Below are 14,880 nucleotides of genomic sequence, written 5' to 3' on the forward strand. Positions count from 1 at the left end.
CATTTTCCTGTTGCTGTGGAACACAGCCACACTTTCTAACCATGTTACATAAATAACCATCTGTGGTAAAAAAAATGCTGATGCACAAGATTGCAGTGTGAGAATTTTAGCTAGCTAGCAAAATTTATGCTATTAATACTTTTGACACTTCCTGAAAATAAAGGCAAAATGCACCGTTCCCTCCATTTTAGCATACATAGTTGTATGACAGACAGCCACTGTTGCTGCATGTAAGGGAGAATCTCCGGGGAAAAGTTAAATAAAACCTAGTTGCCTATGCCTAGCTTTCCTTATGCTTTTCAGGATAGTAAAGACAGACTAAACTAATCTAAAGTTATTATACTGATCATGAGGTCAGTATCTAACTGTATGTGAATAAAAAATGCTAAAATTTGATCAGCACATTTTTGGCACCTTTGGCTCCCAGAATCAGCAGTGCTGAAAACACTGAAATCCATCGCATGGATCTCTTTGACCAGCATGACAGTTGTCATAGTAGATGGTGGTGCTAGTAAATTGCCAGTGCTTGTATGGATGGGGATTGGGGGAAATAAATATCCTCAGTGACTTTCACAGACACTTGGTGCAGTCCCAAGTGCTAGAGGGGCACAGTGGTTTTTTTTCTGATCACCCCAAGACTGACACTTGCTGCCTCATCCTCTTCAAAATACAGCTGTAGCGATCTTTCCTTTTCCCTGCCTCTGACTCCTCATCTTGTGGTCTCTCATCTCTCATAGTAGGTCTCGCTTCTTTTCTTAAACGTCACCTTGCGAGATAGCCCCAGCTACCTGCTGGCTCCATATAAAATTTCACTTTCCCCCACCTTCCTGATTTCAGTAAGTTCTCCTAGGTCAGTTCTAAGTTCCCTTCAATCCACTTTGCCATTTTGAAACTTAAAAACCACAGTGACCCAAATAAAACCTTCCAAGGCTAACTGATTAAGAGTGAAAATGTACGTGTTTTAATAGGATTTTGTCTTCCTATTTTTAGCAAACATGGTACTATAATATTTGAAATTTGTGTCAAAAAAAGAGCTGGAAGACATACATCATGTAAAATCTTATTCCAAAGAGGTAGTTTGTGAAACCTATACACCAGAATCAGATGGGTTTGAGTAACCTTAATAACTTGTGCCGATAGGCATATACAGTAATATACACACCTGGTCTTCTGATAGACATGCCTGAAGTACACTCACAAAGTAAGTGTATTCATGCACCAACAAGCAAATGTGTGTACAAAGCAGAACTCTGGATATGGCATGTACCTGCATGTACTCTGGTGTCAGCTTTCTCCAATGTGCACTTTGCACATACACTTATTTTTCTGTTCTCAAAACACTTTGAAAGTATCTGTGCTCATTCACAGATACTTTGAGGACACTTCTGAGTCCTTTTAGCTGCAGCATTTGAGGACCTATCAAACAGTTTTCAGCCCCCTGACAGAAAATTCTCCTACTGCTACTTTCTACAGATGACTTCTATGAGCTGCAGAATGGGATTGTGTTCATTCATAAATAACAGCAATAAGCAGGCATCTGTTAATAATAATAATTAATAATAAAAACCAGAACAACAAGGAGTGCAAATTTAGCAATCTACAGAAAATGAACAAATACAATGAGGTTTTCTTTACCAGTGAAATTTAAATTTCATTTAATTTGACTTTTTTGCCCATATTTTTCCTGTATACAGGAAGCTTTTGGTTTGTGGTCCAAAGAAAAGAATGTGAATCAAAAGTACATACTTCATGTAAACAAATATGATCACACATAAAAGATAAGTAGTAGTACGGGTTTCTCAAAAGTTTAGGCACATCTCTTTGAGAAGTTAGGCCAGATTTCCTTCCAATTTTGCAGAAGTGGTTATATATGTCTCTTCAATTTTCTCGGTAGCCACTGTAAACTGCCTGTCACAAACTTAAGAAACCCTGAGAAACTGAAGCACCTACAAAATCTCTGCTTTGGTATTATGTTGAGTAAAATCAAACATTTTCAGTATGCAGGTCTGGAAAAACAATGAATATAAATGTCACATTCAGCCATTCACTTTTAGTTCAGAATACATGGTTTTCTGCCAAAGGACTATACATGGTATATAATCCTTAGCTCCTTCAGGATTTTAATCTACCATGAAGCATATGGTAAAAAGGTAAGTGTTCTTTAGAATGATTAACTTGCCTAAAGCAATGTGGATGTTCTTTATTTCTTTCTTGAAAGACAAAGAGCATCTGAAAGTAGTTAACAGCTCAAACCCTGTAGTTTGCTGAGGCAGCAAAAAATGAACCTGGAAATGTCCCTGCAGGGCTGAGCTTTATGTTAATTAGTCAATTCCCAAGGCAGTGCTTGTATCAACAAGAGTACATTATTGTTCTGTTTCCTCAGTTAGTAACAAGAATGTAAGAGCACAACATATAAATACATTTATTTATCAGCACCAAAAGCGTCAGAGGGATTGTGTTATAGTAAAGCTACAATGGGTAGAAAAATTGCAGAAACATCAATTCTAATCTCACTTGAGTGAGAAACAAAATTGTCCTTCTAATGTAATGCCACTCTTTGCAAAAGGGATTTCTTTCAGAGCATCAAATGCCTTAGGTCAAACTTTACTTTGTAAAAGGCCCATTCAGTGGCATTCCTGAAGAGTGGGGTTTTTAGAAGTACTGGACTCAACCAGTTCCTGGTGCTGAGGAAGGGTACAACAAAACCACCAGAAAGCAGTCCAGAAGGAAAGTACTTGAGGATTTCTTTCTTCTATGGGAGTTGTGGAGTGGCTCAGACTGGAGGACACGGCACTGCTGCTTATCCCCTGTCCCAGCCAGGATGGTGTTCAACCAAGGTCAACCAAGATCTGAAAAAGCAAACGCCCAGTATGGCACCAGCCCTTTGTGTTTCCTCATCCAGGATCAGTGTGGCCAGGTCCTGGAAACATATTGATGTATGGGATTTTAGGCACACCAAAGAGGACCTGCAGAATACAGCATTAACTCTATATAATTCTCTCAGTTGCAGTATTGCTTAGCTCTCTCCATACCCATTTGCTGCTGTGATCAAGTCATGCTGAACAAGGTTAGGGGAAACTGAATGGGAAAACGATAAACTACAAAAGTAGCACTCTATAGAGTAAACCCTGCTGAAAACAGAGACTTCATTGAAGAAAAGTGATTTTTGGATAAGGGTTGACAGAGGCATCCCTTCTGCTAAACCTTTGGCCTGTTAACGTCCTGAACCATTCTCCAGCTCTGAGGATGAATGACAATCTCATGATCTGGACTCACGGAACCAGCCTACTTCTTTGTACTTAAATCCAGTTGCCACATCTGTGGAAGAGTCTTAGATCTGCAATAGTCACTCAAACAATGTTTGGTCATTAACTGGGAGAAGCCGGGCAGCCCAGGCCAAAACTGGGCCAAACAAAGTGCAAAGAAAGAAACAGACTGTGTGACTGTGCTGAAACCTGTCAGTTGGAGCAGCATAATGAGATATTTTTCAGTCCATCCCATATATTATGTCCAGAGATTGTTCCAGAAAGGGTCTGATTCAAAGTACATCAAAATTGTTTGCAGTTTTCCCAGAGGTTTGGATGTGCTTTGCAACTTAGTCTTCAACATTTGATAATAATCAGCATTTTTCCTAGAACATACCACTAAAATGCACAGAAATCTAAATAAAAAAAGTGTTCTCATAATTTTGAAATCCTCATCTGGATCTGTTTCTGATTTAAGAAAAAAAAAATTCATTCTTCTTTTGTTCAAATGAATACATACATCTCCAGTTTAAATAACAGAAAGCAGAAAAAGATTTTTGAGGTGATATTTCCAGTGATGGGTTCCAAATTTTTTGTAGGGGGGAACATGAAAGAACAGAGCAGGAGTTTTTTTTTAAGCTAAAATGACAGTTAATCTAGTGTGAATGTTAATAGTGCTAACTGATTTCTTTTCAGTCTGAGTCTTTCCAATAGATATTCTCTCAGCTTGGGTGCAATATTTCAAGGTTTGTTATAAAACAAATTACACAGCATAAACCCAGCTGTGTTACCTAACTTGCTAGTCTTCCTTTTCCTTATGCTAAACAATGAAAAGCCACTTCACACAGAATGGTTGATGTGCAATATTTCGACAATCTTAATACAGTTTTCTTTCAACTGCAGACTTTTTGTATCCTAATGCTTTTCTGGGGTAAAATTTTCAAAGAAACAAAATCCTTAAAAAAGCAATTAATCATCTGGTTAGTTTACACAAATGGCCTGATTCTGTGACCTTCAAACCTTCCTCCCCCTCAAAGAAAGCCATAAGAATATACAGCACAGGAGACAGATTTTTAGAGGTATTGAGGCTCTGACTCCCACTGACTGTTAAAACAAACTCATCCTCAACACTTCACAGAATACGTGCTGTGCCATACAGCAGTGGGCTCTCGGCTTCCTCATGCATTTTGATGTCCTCTTATTGATAGATGCAAGTCCTTTTTTACTTTTACATTCCTTTCTTGTAATGCAAGCAAACTTTCAAACACACTTTGAAAATTCCTGATTATCAGATTAAAATTTGCAAATCACTGTTTACTAAAGACTTCTTGAGAGTTACATACATTCCTTGTGAACTTAAATTCAGTAGCAATGTATTACATTGCACTTCATGCATAACTGATTCTCCTACTTGACTAAAGCTAATGATCATTTGCACACAACCTTCCTTTGCCACACAAATTCTCAATTCAATGGGTTGCTGATGGACACCACTGATGCACTACTAAAGGGGAGGGGCTAACTTTCCATTAGATGACCCATAGCAAAGCACCCCCAGACAACATGGTTCTCCAGGAAGCAGTGGAAGACAACTTCTGAGAGTGATTTACTCACCATTAAATGACAAAGGTTCTACCGGGCCCATACTTGCTCCCAACAAGGTGAAGTTTTTAGCACAGATCCACAGGGAGGACTCAAATATTACCAAGGCAGCCCACAGCCATTACCAACCATGATCTTAGCATGGGAACCAGATTTAACTGATGCTGAGACAAACTGCTTTCTTTTCAAGAGCAGTAGTAAGAAAACATATGCCTTTCCCCCACTAAAAATACTGCTCACATCAAACCCTAAACATTTTGCATAAGAAGAGAGACTTTCTAGTAGTCCTGCTCCCTGGATACCCTGGTTCCAGAGAGCCCTGGATAGCAACTACTGAAGAAGACACAAGATTCAGTTCAAAAGGTTCTCAAGGAACTTCAAAATTGTGTGAATTTGTATTTTCCAATGGAAAACAGGAATCACCATTGTGGTGCTCCATTGAAAAGCAGAGGGTTGTAATTATTCCTGTTGGAATTAACCACCAAAGTATGATGAAAAAAATTATTTTATGCCTGTTTGCATTTTTGGGAAATCAAACACTTTAAAAACCTAGTTTCTATAAGTTCCAATCAAATTAAGGCCTAGGAACTAATTAAAAATTCCTGACTGAAGAGGTTTAAAATATTAAAAATTTTTGCACTAGAAGACCAATCTAAATGTTTTAGACTAGTCTAAACAAGACTTAAATAAAATTTTCTGGTCACCATTTCTTCAACAGGGAATTGAAACACAGGTAGTGTGAGCCACTTACTCAAGGATCACATGGGGAATTGACTGACAGGAGCAACAGTCAAACTTTGATCTTCCACATCTCAAATTAGACCTTCAGCTACAAGACCATGTTTCAAATTCCAACCAGGTGCTAAGAACTAATTGATCTTTCAGAGCAGATCTACATACGCTCTCTATAACCATTCGATTTGCATAATAGGTTTAAAAAATTCGTTAATGGTTATGGTATAAAGCAGTCTCCTTAAATCCCATTACCAGTAATTCTATACTGCTCTCATGTGTCCTGAACCAAGGGGATTCAGTGTATGGGAGACACAGATGCATAACAGCAGGATGAGACCAATAGTTTTTTAATTGTGCATTGTGCAACACATTCCTTTTTTCTTCTCTTCTTTTTTTTTTCTTCCCTTATATATTCCCTGGGTGAACTGAGGCAGAGCTAAATTACCCCTTTGGGAAAGTTTATACATAAAAAAATCTGCTCTTGAAGTGTAGCATGCATCTCCTCTCCAGATGTCTATATCATTTCCAGACAATCTGTAGACTCTTCTTTGGCATTTCTAGGCCTGTGTTTTCTCAGAAGTTGTAACATGCTTGAGTGTTGGTGACTGCCTTATTGTTTATGTGATTAGTCACTCTTGGACTATTTTAAGGAGGTGATGTATAATTTTTATAAATTTTAGATAAACTTCATTTATTTTCTGATGATTGATGCTGACCAGTTATCTGGGTAATTGCATTTTCTAGTATGTTTTCTCCCGAATTTGAAAAGCATTCAGAATGAACAAAAGCTGTTCTTCCTTGCCTGCTCGCTTTTTCTTTCCTTTTTTTTTTTTTTTTTGAGGAGAGGTGCTGTTGCAATAAAGCTAACAAAACTCAAGCTGAACTACAGCTTTATAATAAAGCTTGTGACAAGTTCTGGGATCTAAGCCAAAGTCAAACCAAATGTACAGTTTATGAGGGTGAAAGGTTTTACTGGCCAGTCTGGTTCTCTTCCAAAATGCCTTCATTTCACATGTAAATGTTAATAGAAACAAACAGTGGTAGTACCATTAAGTTCTATTTTTGCACCACCACCTCCATGTCGTGCAATAAGCCAAAGAAAGAAATTACAAGTAGGAAATCAGGGGATGGGGAAAAAAAATTCAGGGGAAAAAAAGAGTGAAATGAAGTTCTGTTAGATGTCTCTCTTTGAATTCCATCTGGCCCACTGAGACTTCCTCAAAATTATTGGTAAAATGTGTTATTATTTTGAGAGGAGAAGCGGAAGGTAAAGGAAGGAAAAGGGAGGACTCAGGTTAACTCAAAAAGATCTATAATTATAAAAAGCTGTGCTTTTGTTTCTCTCAAGCTTTTTTTTTTTTTTTTGAAACAGTAAACCAGCATAGAGGGAAGCACATCAGTTCATATCTGACCATCATTTTGTGACGAGCCCAATTTCCCCTCCATGGCTCTGTTTAAGACAAAACTCTTTCAGAAGTCTGTGAGAGTTGTACCTAAATAACCCACAACATGAAGCAGGAGACTCTGAGAGTCCCCTTGCTTGCTGTGATATTATGCACATAGCATGTCTATGAAAAAGCGTGCTTGCACTATTCTTCCCACATCCTTCTCTGTTACAACTCCTTCCCATTTGTTTCTTTCCTTCTCTAATTGCATCTTGTCATAAACCCAAGACTGATAGCTCATTAATGCAGTGGCCTTCCATTTACTTTATGTTTACAGTATAACTTTGCCAAAAGTACATCCTTGTGTCAAGGTTATAGATCAGTGTCTTAAGGTGACGTATTTTTAAATTTTAATAATTAAATTTTACTGTTTTTAATTTCAGAGCTATATTAAGTCATTGTAAGTAATCATATGATTGCCAGCAATTAGATTTTTCTTATATTTAAATAACTTGCACTCCCACTGACTTCCCTGTATGCAAAACTGGTGCTGAGACTGCAACACATCTCACTCTTTGGGCCATACCAACAGTACTTCTGTTCAGCACCATCATTTTCCCCAAGGAGCAGATAACATGGAGAACTACGTGTTCTCCTTTTGAGCAACAATTAACACATTTATAAGCATTACACAGGGTCACATTATCAAGATGGGGCATTTCTATATGTCCATTTGCTGTAACCAGAATTGTATGGGAACTCTTAAATTAGCATTTGCATTGTTTTTTTCCTGAAAGAACTAATTGATTCAGCTCATCTACCTGGAGTCCCACATTTACAGAAACCTGAATGTAGAGATATGAAAGATGTTGACACATGTTGGATCCTGGTCTCTTAACTCTGGGAATTACCATAATACAGTAGTCATGTATGTTCAATGACACAAGAAATACAATGACAATCCTAGGTTCAGAGGAGAGCTGTGTTGCTTCATCCTTGCTCTAACCAGTTTCATTAGTCTCTCTCTGGAGGAAGTTAGATATCTTAGCATATCTTCTCCTGGAAACTGAGTAGAATCTGAAAAAAGTATGCTTTCTGCAAAGTACTAGAATGCATTTTGTGACAGGAGTCAACTTTAAATCAAAAGAAAATGAGACCTTCTTTGCTAACATGTCCTCGTCTTGCCTTCCTTAGTCTTAAACTATTTAAGTATGTGGCATTTGGTTTGCAGAATGGTTGTGTCATCTTAAAAATATTTTATTAAATCATTCAGCGGCCTCTTAGAGAACTTAACATAAGCTGCAAAAATATTGATGAGGTCTTCTTATTGAAGACACTTCCGATACATCCCTAGGCACAGACATGCGTTAAGGCATGATTGCACTTAGTACCCTGATGTGCACACTGATCTGACCCTTTGTGCAGTTTCACAATACACACAGGATGCCTCACGACTGACTCACATTACGTCCACACTGCAATCGGGATGTGCAATTCCTAAAGACATCTCTTTGGAGGCTTCAATAGACTTAAAGAGTTACTAAATGTGGCTAGTCTGAAACTGCTTAGTATCTCAGAGGCGTTTGTGCCTCTGAGTTTTAGGAAACTTGCACCCACAGGAGAGGTCTTTTTCTCTCTTATACATGGACTTACGGAATCTAGCTAGGAACTTTTAAATGTGTAGGCTACAACATGTACAAATGAGAGAGCAAGCAAGGACAAATGGGAGGAATGGAACCTTCTAAAATCACTGTTGCATGCAACATTTCTTTTTCTTGTTATTTTCAGAAGCTATTCTGTAACAAAAAGTATTTATAAAACATAACAGTGTGCCTGGCTTTGCTGAACATGATAATTTCGGATTTGACGCACACAACCGACAGCCTCCATGTAAAGGATTAAAGCAAATTAGTTTAATTTAATGCCCTATACCTGATATAGACTTACTCGTGATCATTTTCCATATAGCTAACATACATACTAGGTAACAAGGATGAACTTCATTTTCACACTGTTCTCTCATGCAATTATGAAATTAAAAACTGATGGGAATCAGCAGTAGCATCAATCTCATTTGCCACTCTGTTAGAGTGGATTAACTGAATGATAGTAAATGACCCAAGGCAGGATGAGAGCAAAGTTTGGGAAATAAAAACAAACAAGCAAAAAAAAAATTGTGGAATGCCCAGCATAAGCGGAAATTAATTTAATGATTAACACTCATATCACACAGCAGCAACCTAGAAAGGAATACTGCAGTGAAATCTTACTGCTCAGTGCAAAAATGAGCAAAAGAAAGTGTACGCAGTGCTGCGAAAGTTATTTCTTAATAAATGTAATTTAACACTGCCACACGTCCAACTAAATTTTCATGTCAACCCCCAATTAAACAGCGGCAAGACAACCAGAGTTCAAGTTTATGGTGGTTTGTTTTGGGTTTGAGGGTTTTTTTCCCCTTCTTTATTTAGTCATTGTTTGAAATTGGCCACAAAGCTGGGATAATTTCAAATCTGGAGAGGCTAAATGGGTAAATCCAGCTTTAAGTCTGCTTGCAAAAGGTGCAACGTCACATAACCACTTACGTTCAGCTTACCTGGAAGTTTAACTGGACTGACCATAATGGATCAGGCCCAAAATGTACAGGTCAGAACTAGATTTCTGTGGGCTTCCAATACCAGAAAACTCATAGCAGTTTCAGAGCTCAAGTGTTGGTAAAGGAGCCCTTCTGGCTCACCGTGGCACTTCTTTCAGCACAATATGTTCAGAAATTGAGCTCAATGTTGCTGCAGTTCCATTATTGTTACTGGAGTTAGACCAACTGACAGCAAGTTGACATGATGTTTGACGTAATAGTCCTTTCAAATGACAGTGTAGACTCATTCCTTAATAACTGATGAATGGTCTAAGCCCCAAATCACAATTCTCTAATCTATCCAATCATATTATAATTGGAGATATGCTCGTTACTGATTTAAACACAGCTATTTGGGCTTCCTCTGCTTCAAGGGAGTACGCATGCTCCTTGAAGATCTGAGAAGTCCTTGATCTCTCTGCTTATATTACCTTGGGAGTTAATGAATCTTGTATTCCCCTTCTACACAATAAATTCAGTTTTAACATAATGAGTCACCTCTGACTCCTCTGGTTTTGAAGGTAAGAAATATCTTTTATAACTCTCAATCTGTGCCCATATCTGCTATACAAAAGTAGATGGAAACAGATCACTGCACCCCAGCACTGGAGGGAAACACATGACTTTGAAGAGACATACTCAGCAAAGAGGCAAGTTTTCAGAAGCAGCCCTCTCTTTTGCATATTTTCTGATTGACCCATGATTCTCAACATTCTCTTACTGAGAAAGGTGACTTTCTACCAAATAGTTCTCACTAGTATTTTAGCGTGTAAATATGACCCTGTGAGCCGAATGCTTAAATTCCTTAGACGATACGGACCCTACAGCTCTTGTTGGTCTGCTCAATTTTCTTCAATTAAAAAAAATCTATGTCTCTATTAGTTATCCTGAGACCTGTCTTTAGCTACTAAACTAGACTTTCTGTATAGAAAGTATATACATATCTATTATATACATTCTATTCTTTGCTCATGAGGACAGGATCATCACTGTTTTTTTTTTCTTTTAATTAAAATAAGGAAGTTCACTTTCAGTGTTACAGTGGTGAGAGGATATTAATTCAGCATTTTTTCCTGCTTAGAAGACAACTCAGACCCCACTCTTAAAGGGACTGAGAATCCATAGCTCTGCTTGAATACAGTGGGAGTGATAGCAAACTAGATGAGTGTTCTTTTAATTCCATAAGACATATAGAAAAAAAACCCTGAAATACGAGCATTTGACAAGGTATCAAAATATTAATGTCCTGTTCATTCAATTTGTTCTTGTTAGCTTTTGTCTTGAACAGCTCAACTCTTCTAGCCTACTGCAACACCTTACCAACAGTGTCAAATTCTCGGAACTTTTGCTCTTTCTCTATTCTGATTTCCCCAAGAGTATGTGATGCCAACAGTATCCCAAAGGCAGCAACAAAAATGTTGAACAGCAAGGCATCTCCTAGTCTTGTCTCATCAAGGAGCCTGGGCAGATATTAAAAGCAAACTGATGCCAGAACCCACTTCTGTGTGTTAAGAACAGGTTAAAAGTAAAGCAGAAAGGTTGAAAAGGGACATAAAAAGTAATAAGGAAATAAAAGTGCAAGTGACCAATATTCAGCCTAAAGTATTCAACTTAGTGTTTTCTTTCAATGTTTTACTTAGAAAAGAACCCTAAGAAATAAATTTATGGTAGGGGGAGAGGAAATCCTGTTTAACAACATTCATCTTTCTTCTTTTCTACCTCAAGGAGACACTCTTCATCTCTCCAGAGCATCAGTTGATTTGTCTGGTTGTTTCAGTTCTGTGGATATTCTGCTGATAGCTATAATGTAGATTCCCATGCCAGATACTTGAGTTAATTAGCTTGTGGGCTGCTAGTGTCAGACTTGTTTAGTATGGGAAAAATAGTTGACAACAAATCATCACTGTGTGAGACCTTGATTATTGTTTGGATGTAAACAGCAACATGCTGGCACTGCCTTACAAGTGTTTTCAATCACAGAAGGATGTTCTAACGCTATCACAATTATGCTGGCTTTTCTTAGTAGAGGAGCTGGATCATTGATTGCCCCTAGTCTAACACACTTACTTGCTATTTATTCAAACATAATGTAGGTAATCCTGTCTTCTCCTGTGTGGGCATAGGGTTGAGAGCCCAGATTCTTCATTTCTAAAGGAGTCTCTAATAACTAGTTGCCAGAAAACAGAACGCTCAGCATGCTAGATAGGCTATATAGTGAGTCCGTACTCACAGAAATGTTCATAGAATCATAGAATATCCTCAATTGGAAGGGACCCACAAGTATCATTGAAGACCAGATCTCAGCTCTGCACAGAACAGCCCCAAGAATCACACCACATTACATATACGGATGTCATTGCTCAGGGAGATTAATTTGAACGCAAAGCTGGACTAATACAAGGTATCTCCTTCCTCCTTTAAGTGTGAACCTTCAAATTATTACCCCTTTCCGTGCTGCTTAGTGCCTTCCAAAAGGGCCACTGATCTTTTGAAGAAAATACATGTTGCTCCCTGCAATTATCCTTGCTTTAAATCTCCCCTCTGTACTCCATACTGATAAGCATTATATCCCCATGAGGCACAGAACAAATGAAATACTCAAAGTTTACAAGCTATGGGTGAGAACTTTCTGAAATTCACCCCTTTGCAATGTTTCCAACTTTGGGGTTAATTTTGGAAAGGTAAGCTGGTTTTAGATATTATCAAGATATTTATATTCAGTGGTGGTATGATCAAGGATATACGCACAAAGGAGTAGTTTTGCTTTTGTACTTCAACCTGGACATTCCCGCAGTTGTTTGTTGTCTCACTTTAAGTGTGATACTCAGATTCCAGACAGTAACCTGGCTAAATGCTAGTTAGAAAATAAAAGGGACAACTATCACCTGAAATGTTGTGTAAATTATTTTTTCAGCTTCGTCAAGATATACTGTTGAAAACACTTTCATCTTTGTTCCACTCATATCACTCTATTACTTCTGTAACAGAAACTATCCAACTTCTAATGAAATGCCTTAGCACCAAGACAATCTCACTGATTGCAATAAAATTATATGGAAAACATGCTTCTCCCATGCATACTTCCCAACAGTATTTCACATCATCTGTGGTTTAAACAGGAAAACAAAGCAAGGTCGTGAGTCTGAACCTAGAATCAGAAACCTAGCTGAGTCAGGATACAAGAAAGCCACAACTTAAATCTCCAAGGATACTTCAATGACCTGTATTGACATTAGGAAAAGTTGCTTCTGAATCATCAAACATCAGCAGGCTGATAGACGTAGAATCGTGGTATAGATAAAGGAGGTTCTGTGCTTTGCAAATTGCACAAGCAGCAACAGGCAATTCTGGACATGTAATTTGACTCTTTATACCTAATTAGTACAATACGTAATTTGGAAGTCTTAGAGTTAATTATACAACATTCATGCCTGAATTTATTCTGTGGGTAGCAATTTTTGCATTGCATTGTATACCTTGAATCTGTAAACAGGAAAGAGTTTTTGGTGATAAAGCATGTCCAAAAGTATGTAAACAGACCAAAAAGGAGACGGGATTCTTCTGCCTTTTAGGGGAAGCAGATAATGGCAGATTTTGAGATATGAAAATGCAATGCAAAATGAAATGCAACTATCAACCTATTCTTATTACATTCAAAGACGTAGAAAAGCTGTAGCAGAAGAGCCATGCACGTGATAATAATTTCAGCTGTGACTTTTTTGAAAAGATGGCAGAATCACAGAACATTCAGAGTTGGAAGGGACCCACAAGGATCATAGAGTCCAACTCTTAAGTGAATGGCCCATACAGGGATCAAACCCACAATCTCAGTCTTATTAGCATCATGCTCTAACCAACTGAGCTAATCTCAGGGTCCTGATACAGACTCTCTACAAACTGCCATATTAACCAGACACAATTTTTCATGTTAATTTTTAAGCCTTCTACATAACTCTAAATATAAACCCAAGTTTAGGGTCTTCGTCCTGAAGGAAATAAGGATGGTCATTGAAAAGATGACTTGTGTACTTTCAACAGTTACATTCCTACTAAAACATAACCTTTTCAGCTCAAGATTGGGGCATCTGGATTGCTAAAGAGTACCATGGGGTAAACCTATTTCTTCAGATCACATGGAAATCTGGAGGGAAAGTAAAGAGCTAGGGAATTCAGAGGAGTTTGAATTATTCATAGCAAACATTTGCTCTATCAGTTTCATCAGATTACAAGGATGAAGCCAAACAGATGTGACCAGGCAGTTGGACAGGGGGAAAGGAGAATTTTTTATAATACCAGCTTGTCAAATACACCTTCTGGACTGACTTTCTATCACACAGCGTGATTGGTTGTGCCAGCTCATCATTGGGAACACTCAAAACTGTCTGAAAAGAAGCTGATGATTATGGACTAGTTTCTAAGACCAATGTTACAGAAATGGCCCAGTAAGCTGTGACAGCAAGATAGCCAGGTTTTCTAAGTCTCAAAAGTGATCCTTGCTAGGCAGGACAGTGTCAGATGCTACACTGATGGTGTTAAATCTAGTGATAGAAAATGTTTTGGAAATATTTTTTTAGGATAGCACAAAACCAAGCCAACTAAAAAAGCATCATATATCAGGTGCTCAGAGCACAAAAGGGAGAGGAAGACCAGTGCCTGTTACTAGTTACAGAATATAAAACAGTGTAAATGACCATGAAAATTCCTATAAGACTATGAAAATTCGATTAAGTCAATGTTTTAAAGTGGAAATAAATATAACAGTGCAGAATATAATCATTGCTTAAGAGTTTCTTAAAATTAGAAATCTCCTACACCGAAATAAGAACACAATATAGTTCAACACTTACTGAAAACAGCCATTAGGCAGAAAATCTTGTGTGATACCTGCAGCTCTATCTGCCAGAGAAGTTACAATTTAGGCAAATAATTTCCTTTAATTAAACAAAGAAATCTGTCAAATTTATATGCTGTCTATAGGAAGGACACTCTCTGTGTTTTCAGAATGTTAATATTTCTTACAAGTAACACATCTGCAGTCTAGCCAGTTTTTTTAGAAGCAAACTGGACAGGTATACACTCTTTAAGCTCAGGCTACAAAAAAGGCAAGCCATTTTGATCTTTTGAAGCTGCGATGCTTTCGACCATGTACTCAGAAGAACTCTGTTTCACTTCTTCCTCTTAGAGCTTTCAGAGGAAAGATAAACAGGAAATTTATATATGACGTTACCCAGTGAAGTAACAGAGAGCTGTTACTGTTTGAACTTTATTGCCGAGAGTAAGA

This window comes from Lepidothrix coronata, unplaced genomic scaffold (assembly GCF_001604755.1).
Source record: "Lepidothrix coronata isolate B3197 unplaced genomic scaffold, Lepidothrix_coronata-1.0 Scaffold33, whole genome shotgun sequence".
NCBI lineage: Eukaryota > Metazoa > Chordata > Aves > Passeriformes > Pipridae > Lepidothrix > Lepidothrix coronata.